The following is a 9,739-nucleotide window of genomic DNA, read 5'->3' as shown; positions in this document are numbered from 1 at the left end:
TAAAGTTTTAGTATGATTTAGCTTTGAGTTTTACTTTATCTCTATCTATGTAATCGAGTCCGTGAGTTATATATAATAAAGGGTAATTTTGAGTCGAGGGCTTTGCTATCTTGCAATGATCTTGATGGAATTAGAGAAAGAATAAAAAGAAATAAAAAGATCATATATTGATCTTATGGAGAGTAATGACTTCACATATAGAGAGTATGATGAATAAAAGTTGTTGAGAGTTGACAACCACAATTTTGGTCATTGTTGCAATTAATAGGAAGTAATAAAGAAAGAGAGGTTTTACATATAAATATACTATCTTGGACATATTTTGTGATTCTGAGCACTCATTAAAATATGACATGCTAAAAAGTTGATGTTGGACAAGGAAGACAACATAATGGGTTATGTTTTCTTATATCCGAATAGAAGTTATATTGTCATGGATCCTCCAACATGTTGATCTTGCCTTTCCCTCTCATGCTAGCAAAATTCTTTGCACAAAGTAGAGATACTACTTGTGCTTCCAAAAACCCCTTAAACCAGTTTTTCCATGAGAGTCCATCATACCTACCTATGGATTGAGTAAGATCCTTCAAGTAAGTTGTCATCGGTGCAAGCAATAAAAATTGCTCTCTAAATATGTATGATCTATTAGTGCGAAGAAAATAAGCTTTAAACAAACTTGTGACATTGAAGAAATAAAAGCGACGTACTGCATAATAAAGTTCTTTATCACAAGTGGCAATATAAAGTCACGTTCTTTTGCATTAAGATTTTGTGCATCCAACCATAAATGCGCTTGACAACCTCTGCTTCCCTCTACGAAGGGCCGATCTTTTATTTTTACCTTCTACCCTTATACAAGAGTCATGGTGATCTTCACCTTTCCTTCTTACATTTTTTCCTTTGGCAATCACTATGTGTTGGAAAGATCCGGATATATATTATCATAAAGTATTATTGTTGACATTACCCTTGAGATAAAAGGTTGGGAGGAGAAACCATAATCCCCTATCTTTCTCTGTGTCTGATTGAAGCTTTGAACCCATAAGTATCGCGTGAGTGTTAGCAATTGTCAAAGACTAAATGATAGTTGAGTATGTGGACTTGCTGAAAATGCCTTATATTGACTCCTTCTGATGTTATGATAAATTGCAATTCCTTCAATGGTTGAGATCATAGTTTGTTAGTTTTCAATGAAGTTTTTGATTCATGCTTTACCTTGTGAATGAATTGCTACTTTAGCATAAGAAATTATATGACAATATATGTTGTTGTTCTACAGATGATCATGATGCCCTCATGTCCGTATTTTATTTTATCGATACCTCCATCTCGAAACATGTGGACATATTTTTCAATATCGGCTTTCGCTTGAGGACAAGCGAGGTCTAAGCTTGGGGGAGTTGATACATCCATTTTACATCATGCTTTTATATTGATATTTATTGCATTATTGTAACATCCCAAGTTTTCAATTTGGAATGTTATACATTAGATCATCATTGCATATCATATTTTTATTGCATTTTGGGTTGATCCTAGAATTTCTACGCAACTCAAGGACCCACGGAGAGAGTTGGGGATTTTTTTATTTTCATATTTGAGTTTTCTCAAATTTTGAAAAGAGGATCGTTTGATTTTAATTATTTTTCTCTTCGAATATTTCTTATATGAAAATAAAGGAGAGGGGATAAACTGACTTCCTCAGAATAAAGAAATATTGGAGGTTAAATATTAAAATCAAATAAGATTTTTATTCGGAGTTTTATCGCTATTTTATTTGAATTAGGAAAAAATGCATTTTTCAAAATTGCATTACAGGCCCAAATAAATGTTCACTTTGTCCGCTATGTTTTTCGAGGACGGGGAAAATTTATTTCAGGATTTTTGGAGTCCGTTTAGTATTTCTTTTCTTTGTTTTTCTGTGCGGAGTTATTTATTTTAAAAAAATCCCACCGACCTAGCCGGGCCGTGCCCGACTAGGACTCCAGCCCGGCCGGCCCTTTAAGAGGCGAGGGATCGAGCCGCCGAAATCCTAGCCCGGCCCCAGCCCCCGCACCCCGCCGTCGCCGCCAGCGCCGCCGCCGGATGCCGCCTCGCCGCCGCACCCCGCCGCCTCCGGACGCCGTCTCGCCGCCGCCCATTCCGCCGCCATCAGAGCCCGTCGCCGCCGCCCGCCGCCTCACCACCGACCCTGTCATCCGCCGGAGTTCCCGCCGCCACCGCCGCCCATCCCGAGGTAGCCGCCGGTTTTCGCCGGAAAACCGTATGGTTTTTTTAAAACTCTCGGTTAATTTATTTTAGATAGGTTTTATTTTTTTCCCGGTTTAGTTATTTAGTGAACTCCCATTCGTACGTTCGTTTTAATGAACTAAATTCACCCGTTAACCACAGACGGCGAACGTTTGTTCGTTAGTCTGTTTGTCAGTTTTCTTTCTCCAGGGTCTTTCTGCGATTATTTTCGATCATGATTTCTGCCCTGATTTTCCTTTTAGTATATCTTTCCGCTCGTTTATCAGAATCAGGCGATTCAAGCACCTAGATCTTTGTCTCGAAGCCCTCTTTCTGTTTAAACAACTTGGACAGTAAAATTTGAAGATTTTGGTACTATAAAATTTGACTTTAGTCCAGATTAGTAAACAGATCTTGTTTCTTTCGCAGTTTGAGTTTCGTTGCTTCGTTTGATTTGATTCTTTTTGCAAACCGGAGTTCTTAAGTTGAACTTTCTGGTTAGATCTCTTATTTGAGTTTTACCCGTGCTTCTAGTTGAGTGCTTATTGTAAGCATTGTTTATTTGCGATAGAGTACCCAAAGTGCGAAGCATGCTACTACGAGTCTCTAGGTTTCACGGGTCATTAGCAAGGCAAGTAACACTTTGATCATACCTCTTTACTACCCAGTTTTATTGCATTAGATCAATCCTCAAATAATTGCATGGTTAGGATCTAATTAACACGTGGGTTTCGGGAAGTAGATGATGAGTTAGAACCTATTGCCCTGTTTATTATCAAACCGTTGGGAGTTACTTTTATGTTATGCTTATATTGCTGTGCTATGCTTGTAGACGTGGTTTGGGTGAGTGTATCCATGACAGATGTGAGTGTTGTTAATTAATGGTTTACTTAAGGTGGCTACTTAAATACACATCTGGGTGGATTGCTTGAAGGCACCCTAGAGTACCCAGTGGTTGTCAGGGCACCTGGAGAATCCAGTGTTGTCCTAGGATATCCCGGAGTACCCGTGTGATCATCCTACGGTCCGCCATCCATGCTCAAAGGTATCATAAGATTATTCATGCTAGAAACTTCTCTGTGCAGCCACAAGCCAATATGGGCTCTGGCATAGTTGAGTAAGTTGCTTGAAGGTCTTGAAGAGGTAGACTAGCAGATGTAGTGGGTTGTAGGTTGTACTGTCTATCCAGAGTAGAGAGTTAATGCTTCAGAAAGACAGTGTCTCAAATCTCCGACCGTGGATGTATTTGAGTCTTGTGGGGAAAAGAGCACAAACCTCTGCAGAGTGTACAAAGTAATCATGGTTAGCCAAGTCCCCGGTTATGGACGTTTTGAGTATCTAGTTCTTGGATTATCATGTTGATCTCGTCACTCTAAATATAATTTGATTCGGTTTAATGATCATGTTTAATTGGGATTGAGTTGGAGGAACCTTCTCAATGTTTAACAACCACCATGATAGTTAAATTAAATTTATTCCTTTGTTGTAGGAAAAAATTGGCTTTATGCAAAAACTGTAACCATAGAGCTTTCCACCAGCCATATATGCATATAGTGATAACATTTATTCTGTTCATTACTCTATGTGTTACATTGCCAGCATATTCCACGTGCTGACCTGTTTCGGGCTGCAACATTCATGTTGCATACCTTTCAGACGACGAGTAAGGTGCCATAGGTCTTTGTCTTTCACTCAGTGATGCCGTCGGAGTTGATGGACTCACTTTATCTTCCAAGCCTTCCGCTGTTATCGTTTTTAGATGGCCTTAAGCCATATTATTGTAATAAGTTTCTATTTTGAGACATTCGATGTAATAAGTGTGTGATTGCTACTCTGTTATAAATCCTCAAGTATTGTGTGTGTCAGCATTACCGATCCTGGGATGCCACTGATGCACAGAGATCAGACTGTTTGAGGTCTGGTCGCTACAGGATGGTATCAGAGCACACGCTGACTGTAGGACACAACCACTAAGCTAAAGCCCTAGATCACTACTCTCTCTTCTCATTTCTGACTCCTCTCCCTTTTCTACTCTATAGGATGGCGGATGCAAGGAACAAGTTTACACAACCGGATGAAGACACTCCTTTTGGACGACACTTGAAGAGGTCACTAGGTACCTGAACATCGGAATACCAAGCTTCACCGGGACCTACATCGCCACTTTACCAGAAAAGGAGCATTGGATGATTCGAGTTCAAGTTCCAGGAAGGACGTTCATGCCAGTCACTGAGCCCATAGAGTTTTCCTTTGATGCACCAACCTGGAGTCTAGGAAAGAGCATGGCCACCCACATCACCATGGGACGCATTGGAGAAGTTTATCACAACGATCTCAAGGATACTATCTACCAGGAAGATGAGCAATGGGAGATGATCAGCACTAGGAAGGATAGACCCATTGCAGCTTTCACCCATGAGTTAAACCAGCACATTCGTCGCCAGGACAACCAGTTGTGCGCAGGCATGATAGATCTAAAGAAGGCAATGACCAGGATCACGGAGCTGGAGGAAGAACTCAAGTCTACACACGATGGATATGAGAAGGAAATGATGATACTCGTGGAGAAGAATGACGATTTGACGAGGAAGCTAGGAGTATTCATGGGAGACCCCACGCCTGGAGGAGAAGACGACAATTCCACTTGCCCGGAGAATTACATCATCATCGACGACACCGACTCAGACCCCGACAGTAGCGATGATGACTATGTTGATGAAGCTGGAGCAGATATCATGGAATCTTCCACCGATCAATTTTTCTAGTCGACCACCATATCAGTAGTAGTATTTCCCCCATGTATATAGTATAGTCCGAGCACTTTTGTAACGATAGTTAGATCGATGTATGCCCTTATTTGATTGATTGAAGTGATATGTTTGTGTTTGTCTCATGTGCATATGGGTAGTGTTTTCCCTCTAGATCTCATTCTATTCTGTTTTCTCATCTTTTCTAAACCCACCAGATGCCTCCGAGATGCGACAATGGATTTTCTTTCCCACCGGAGCTCACTCAGTTGATCCAGTAGCAGAATGCCCTGATGCAGATATTAGTCTAGAATCAGAACCAGGGGAACAACAACAACAACAACCCACCACCACCACCACCTATTGATCACTTAGCCCATTTTCTAAGGCTGAATCCGCCGGTGTTCTCTAGTAGCACCGAGCCGATTGTTGCAGATGATTGGCTCCACATTATTGGAAGGGAGTTGACCACTGCAAGATGCATAGATGCGGAGAGAGTGCATTTTGCCGCACATCAGCTTGATGGACCCGTAGCATCATGGTGGGAGAATTTCACAACCACTTACCCCATCAACACTGTCACATGGGACTAGTTTCAGCAAGCTTTTTGCACTGCCCATGTTTCAACAGGAGCTATGGCCATGAAGAAGTGCGAGTTTCACAACTTGCTCCAAGGAGGACGCTCAGTGGGCCAGTATGTGGATGATTTCAGTAAGTTAGCACGTTATGCCCCGGATGACGTTGCTACGGATGCAGCTAAGTAGGAGAAGTTTCTGGAAGGACTGAATGATGAGCTGAGCATGCAGCTGATGGTGGCAACCTTCAACAACTACCAGGGGTTGGTAGATAGAGCTCTCATGATTAAAGGGAAGCAGCAGCAGTTTGACAACCGCAAGAGGAAGTATGGACAAGGGAAGTACAATTCTGGAGCTCAGCAGAGACCCCATTTTACCCCGAACTCGGGAGGACACCTTCACCATAACCATGGAGGCCATAATTCCAATGGAGGGAGTTCTCACAACCATAGTGGCCCCAAGAATGGGAATGGTAATGGAGGAAGCAACGGACAAAACCGTTCCAACTCAGCAACGCCCGCCAAGAAGGATCTAAGTCAAATTACTTGTTTCAAGTGCGGGAAGAATGGACATTACGCCATGGAGTGTTCTAAAGCAAATAATGGAGATGTCAATGGAATCTCTGGGAAGAAGCCCAACCCTTTCAACAGGGGACAAGTGAACCACGTTAGCATGGAGGAGGTTAAAGCGCAACCCGGTGCAGTAATAGGTAAGTTTTTGGTTAAGTCATTTACTGCAATCATTCTTTTTGATACTGGTGCATCGCATTCATACATATCAAGGGGATTTGTGGATAAGTTTAACTTGCCAACCCAAGCCCTTAGGTCACCCATGTTAGTAACCTCGCCAGGAGCAGAGTATATGGCTAGTCTATGGTGTGATCGGTTACCATTAAGGATTGGTAACTACGTGTTCCCCTCAGACCTAATAGTATTTGAGTCACAAGGACTGGATGTGATATTAGGCATGGATTGGTTATCGAAGTATGGAGGGAACATTGACTGCGCCAGTAAGTCGATTTTGCTCACCACCCCAGAAGGAATAAGGATCAAGTATATATCCCGGCATGTGCCAAAGAGGACTCAAGTGAATTCCTTATCAGGAGTTGTACAAGAGGAAGTACCAGTGGTGAAGGATTTCCCTGATGTATTTCCAGAGGAGTTGCCAGGCATGCCACCGGATAGAGACATTGAGTTTTTGATTGAGCTTTTGCCAGGCACAGGGCCAATATCTAAGAGACCGTACAGGATGCCCGCAAAGGATTTGGAGGAAATTAAGAAGCAGATTAAGGAGTTACCGGATAAAGGCTATATTCGCCCAAGTTTGTCACCTTGGGGATCACCAGTGCTTCTAGTGGAGAATAAGGATGGATCGTTGAGAATGGTTGTTGATTACCGAGGATTGAATGAAGTGACGATCAAGAACAAGTACCCACTACCGATGATCAACGATTTGTTTGACCAGTTGCAAGGAGATAAAGTATTTTCCAAGATCAATCTACGATTAGGATACCATCAGCTGAAGACTCGAGAGTAGGATATACCTAAGGCAGCTTTCACCACAAGGTACGGGCTATATGAGTATACCGTTATGTCATTTGGTCTGACTAACACGCCAGCCTATTTCATGAACATGATGAACAAGGTGTTTATGAAGTTTTTGGATAAGTTTGTTGTGGTGTTCATTGATGATATTCTGGTTTACTCGAAGAATGAAGAGGAGCATAAGGGGCATTTGCGTTTGGTACTTGGGAAGTTTAGAGAACATCAGTTATATGCCAAGTTCCGCAAGTGTGAGTTTTGGTTGTAGGAAGTTGGATTCCTCGGACATGTAATATCCGAAGAAGGAATAGCAGTAGACCCCACCAAGATTGTCACTATGACAAATTGGGAAGCACCCACGTCAGTTGGAGAGATCCGGAGTTTCTTGGACTCGCAGGATACTATAGGAGGTTCATTGAGAATTTTTTGAAGATTGCAAAGCCCATGACGGAGTTGTTGAAGAAGGACACCAAGTTCAAACGGACTGAGGAATGTGAGGCCAGTTTTCAGGAGTTGAAGAAACATTTGGTTACAGCTCCAGTGTTGATTCTTCCGGATCAACGCAAGGATTATCAAGTGTATTGCGACGCTTCTCGTCGAGGACTTGGAGCAGTGCTTATGAAGGAGGGAAGAGTTGTTTCATATGCCTCACGACACCTTAAACCCATGAGTTGAACTATGCTACACACGATTTGGAGTTAGCAGCCGTAGTGCATGCGTTGAAGACATGGAGACATTTTCTCATCCGAAACCACTGTGAGGTGTACACGGATCACAAGAGTTTGAAGTATATCTTCACGTAGAAGGAGTTGAATCTCAGGCAGAGGAGATGGTTGGAGCTCATCAAGGACTATGCTATGAGATGGCACTATCATCCCAGAAAGGCTAACGTAGTAGTCGATGCGTTGAGCCGCAAGAGTCACGTCAATACACTCATGACCGGAGAGTTACCCAAGGAGTTAGCAGAGGATCTTTGCGAGCTATGTTTGGAGATAGTTCCGAGAGGATATGTAGCAGCATTGGAAATTCAGTCTACTTTGATGGATAAGATCAGAGAAGCTCAGAAGACGGACAAGGAGATTACCGAGATAAAGGAAATGATGAGCAAAGGAAAGGCTAAAGGATTTCGTGAGGATGAGCACGATACCTTATGGTTTGAGGACAATGTATATGTGCCTAATGACCCGGAGATCAAGAAGTTGATTCTGCAGGAGTCCCATGATTCGCCATATTTGATTCACTCAGGAAATAGCAAGATGTATCTGGATTTGAAGGACACTTTCTGGTGGACCGGAATGAAGAAGGATATTGCGGAGTATGTAGCAGTTTGCGATGTATGTCAGAGAGTGAAGGCAGAGCATCAGAAGCCAACAGGATTGCTATAGCCATTACCGATACCCGAATGGAAGTGGGATAAGCTAGGCATGGATTTTATCACGGGATTGCCCAGGACTCGTTCAGGCTATGACTCGATATGGGTTGTAGTCGATCAGTTGACGAAGGTAGCTCATTTCATTCTAGTGAAGACCACTTACACCAGTGCTAAGTTGGCAAAGATATACACGATCAAGATCGTATGTCTGCATGGAGTTCTGAGGGCCATTGTATCAGACAGAGGAACCCAATTTACCTCAAAGTTCTGGAATCATTTGCATGAGACTTTGGGTACTAGGCTAGAATTCAGTACTGCCTTTCATCCACAGACAGATGAACAGACCAAGAGAGTCAATCAGATTCTGGAGGACATGTTGAGAGCTTGTGTGCTAGATTATGGATCTAGTTGGGATGAAAATTTGCCATATGCAGAGTTCTCTTAGAATAATAGTTATCAAGCCAGTTTGAAGATCGCCCCTTTCGAAGCTTTGTACGGAAGGAGGCGCAGGACACCGTTGTTATGGGATGAAGTTGGAGACAGTCAGTTGTTTGGAGCAGATTTGATTAAGGAGTCTGAAGAGAAGGTTAAGCTGATTCGCGATAGACTCAAGGTAGCCCAGTCCAGGTAGAAGAGCTATGTGGATTCGAAACGCAAGGAGACAATTTACGAAATCGGAGACAGAGTGTATCTTCGTGTGTCACCACTTTGAGGAGTTAAACATTTTGGATTTAAGGGAAAGCTAGCACCACGTTTTGTGGGACCATAGAAAGTTTTAGAACGTATGGGAGAAGTTGCTTACAAGTTGGAATTGCCAGAAGGATTGTCTGGAGTTCACGATGTGTTCCACGTTTCCCAGTTGAAGAAGTGCCACGTAGAGATGGCCGATATTCCACTGAGAGATATAGTGCCGCTGGAAGCGATTCAGTTGGATAGCGATTTGACCTACGAGAAGAAACCAGTCAAGATTCTCGAGTTTGCCAGCCGAGTCACCCGCAACAAAGTTATCAAGTTCTGCAAAGTTCAGTGGAGCCACCATACCGAGGATGAAGCCACCTGAGAACGAGAGGAAGACCTACGGAAGGACCACCCTCACCTATTTTTAGCCCACCCGAATCTCGAGAGCGAGATTCATCTTAAGGGGGGTAGGTTTGTAACATCCCAAATTTTGATTTTGGAATGTTATACATTAGATCATCATTGCATATCATATTTTTATTGCATTTTGGGTTGATCCTAGAAATTCTACGCAACTCAAGGACCCACAAAGAGAGT

Source organism: Triticum aestivum, chromosome 6B (genome assembly GCF_018294505.1).
Source record: "Triticum aestivum cultivar Chinese Spring chromosome 6B, IWGSC CS RefSeq v2.1, whole genome shotgun sequence".
NCBI classification, from domain to species: domain Eukaryota; kingdom Viridiplantae; phylum Streptophyta; class Magnoliopsida; order Poales; family Poaceae; genus Triticum; species Triticum aestivum.
Note: the sequence above shows the minus strand (reverse complement) of the source record.